The sequence below is a fragment of the Capsicum annuum genome, chromosome 7 (assembly GCF_002878395.1).
Source record: "Capsicum annuum cultivar UCD-10X-F1 chromosome 7, UCD10Xv1.1, whole genome shotgun sequence".
Lineage (NCBI taxonomy): Eukaryota > Viridiplantae > Streptophyta > Magnoliopsida > Solanales > Solanaceae > Capsicum > Capsicum annuum.
The window spans coordinates 204,207,526-204,210,729 of record NC_061117.1 but is presented as its reverse complement, the minus strand read 5'-3'; the positions used below and the strand labels follow the sequence as shown (position 1 = coordinate 204,210,729).

Below are 3,204 nucleotides of genomic sequence, written 5' to 3'. Positions count from 1 at the left end.
GGCTCGAGACCACGTCCGAGCCCGAGGAACCCCCCTCACCCTCCCGTCCCAGGCTTGGGACCACACCCTAACCTAAGATCCCCCCGTCCCAGGCTTGGGACCACGACCGAGCCCAGGACCCCCTTCCATACCAGGTTCGGGACCACGCCCAAGCCCAGGATCCCTCCCCCTTCTTCCGTCCTAGGTTCGGGACCACACCCAAGCCTAGGTCCCCCATCTCGTCTCACGCTCGGGACATGCCCAAGCCCAGGAACCCCTTCCCCCCTGCCCATGCCTGAGCATAGGACCCCCTTCACCCCTCCCCCCCCTTCCCGTCCCAGGCTTGGGACCACGCCCTAGCCCAGGACCCCTCCCATCCCAGGCTTGGAACCATGCCCAAGCCCAGGATCCCCCCTCCCTCCTTCCGTCTCAGGCTCGAGACCACGCTCGAGCCTAAGACCCCCATCCCATCTCAGGATCGGGACATGCTCGAGCCCAGGAACTTCCCTCCCATCCCAGGCTCAAAACTACGCTCGAACCCAGGAACCTTCCTCCCGTCCCAGGCTCGGGACCACGCCCGAGCCTAAGACCCCCTCTCCCTTCCAGGCTCTGGACTACGCCTGAGCCCAAGATCTCCCCTCCGCCCTTCCGTCCCAGGCTTAGGTCTATGTTCGAGCCAAGGATCTCGTCTCCTCCCATCCGAGGCTTGGGCTTGAGCCCAGAAACCGCCCTCCCGTCCCAGGCTCGGGACTACTCTCGAGCCCATGACCCCCTATCCCGTCCCAGGTTCGGGACCACGCCCGAGCCCAAGAACCCCCTCCCTTCCATCCACGGTTGGGGACCACGTTCGAGCCAAGGACCCCATTTCCATATCAGGCTAGGTACCACACCCGAACCAAGGTCCCCCTCCCCGTTCTGGATTGGGACGCCCCTCCCGTCCCAGGCTCAGGACCACGCCCGAGCCCAGGACCCCCTCTCCATCACCCCGTCCCAGGCTCGCGACCACCCCGGACCCCACCCCCCCCCCGTACCAGGCTCAGGACCCTCCCCGCCCATCCCAAGCTCGAACCCGAGCTAAATACAAACCCCATCCATCCCAGCTCGGGACCACGCTCGAGCCCAGGACCCTCGCCCTCGCCACTCGTCCCAGGCTCGGGACCACACCCGATCCCAGGACCCGCCCCCGCAAAGTTATTCACGTTAGTAACAGAATCGTGAAGCATGGGAAAAACTAATGACTGAATCTTTCAAGAATGGCCACTAAAATATAGGGGTCATATAGGGGCAGTATTTCTTTAGAGATGACTCAATTAAAAAATAAGCAGATTCCTTTAGCCAAGTATATAGTCCACCTCCAAGAAATTTCATTCGTAGGTGCCACTTTGACCAGAGGAGCGAGTACAATACTTATTATTGATGATCTCATCTGAATACACAATTACTGTTGTGCTATTCATATTCTATTTAACCCAAGATACGAGATACTAAGCCAAGTATGTATCGCTCAATTTATTCCTTATGACTGATTACTTTTGCAGAATTCTGTATGTGTAGTAATGTACAGTATATCTGTATCACTAGGTTTGCTAGCAAGCAGTCGAGCACGCACTTGGTGCATGAAGATGGAAAAATAATTCTTCAATGTTGTGCAGCTATGCACCTAATCTTATGGTTCTGTGATTGTGAATAACAATAACGCAGTTTAGTATTAAAAAACAAGAAAACACAACAGTAACACAAAATTAGAAGGTTCACAACATTGCTTCTCTCAATGGCAGTTCAACTGAAGAAAATCTAGACCATATATTCTCTTATCAAAACCAACTAAACTGGAAGAGATTAATCCTTGCTTAAGGAGGGAGTACTCACAGTTATTGATACTCCTGATGATTGCTCACAACGACATTCCATCTAGATTTAGCCATCTTGAAAGCAAGAAGCGTACGTCAAATTAAAGCAGAGTTAAAGCAAAAATTTGCCACCGAAAGCACATAATCTCAAGTAATCATATAATAGAGCTCAACTAATACCAGTATACAATGGAAATGTTAAAGAAATTTCAACATCTATATCTAAAGCCAGTAAAGTATACTGGTTCGGGACTCCTACACTAACTTCTCTGACCTTCATGTCTACACTTACAACGCTCACATATAAACACCCCAAGTAAATCACAGGAAACTTGGGAAAAGGGATATAGCAAGAGGGAGAACATTTGTTGCTCGTGAAGTATCTTCTTCAGGCCAATTGAGAAATCAGTTATTCAGGGCATTTAAAGGGAGATAATTTGCTTCATCATGCATCACAGAAGAAATTCATCACATTCGCTGCAAGCTCACTTGCAAATGATTCTTGAAGTGCCCTCAAAATCTGGCTATTCAAATAGAGCGGCGTCAATGCATCAAGAATCTGATCAGGGTCTTGCTCAAACTCTAAATCATGCAAAGAAACCCCCTTTTCACACTCAAATGATCCGTCATCACAGTCAATTTTCCTCAATTAGTCGTCAACCTAAAGAAATCATCTTCATCTACATCAACACTGCTCCCATTCACGTCGAAAACCTCTCCTTTCGATGTCATTACCAGATCATATTTAATCAACGAAACAAATTTAGTATACAAAAGCTCCACTTTATCAACTTCTTTACTCACAAACATAGACGGAAAACTCTCTCCTTCAATAAATTCGCCTCCCCTTCGACTAAATTAAGCATTACCCATTTTACCAACACTATTCAAAGTAATACCCTATCCCAGTATTCGTCAATTCCTCAATACGTGTCTCAGCTTTATTGAGTATTCCACTGTTAAAAACCCCCACAGAAACTTCTTTCAGCAGTTATAACAACAACGGCAACTTTCTTTACAGGCCTTATGTCAGTTAGCGGTATTTCTACATCTTCTAATTGAGCATTTATTTCAATAAACAGAAAAACAACAAAATAACAACAATAAAAGGATGACGTAAAGCATTAGACATTCTTTCTTCTTTTTTTTCCGTTAAAGAAACTATTCATACTAAATGAAAAGATTAACCCATTAACAATATAAAGCCAATCTCTGTTTTCAACTGAAAAGGGGATCAAATTAACTATCATATAATTATTGAAATCAATATAAGAAGAAGCAATTGTTGATTATCACCAGAGAATGGAGCACTTCAATTTCCAAGTGAAGAAGAAGAAGAAGAAGCAGTAGTAAAGAGGAAGAAAAACATACCCGC

At 47.0% G+C, this 3,204-nt stretch overlaps 1 pseudogene; it reads right to left on the bottom strand.

Moving 5' to 3' along the window:
- Nucleotides 1–1,967: 1,967 nt before the first annotated feature.
- LOC107854998 lies at nt 1,968–2,953 on the bottom strand (annotated as a pseudogene).
- Between the last annotated feature and the right edge of the window lie 251 nt (nt 2,954–3,204).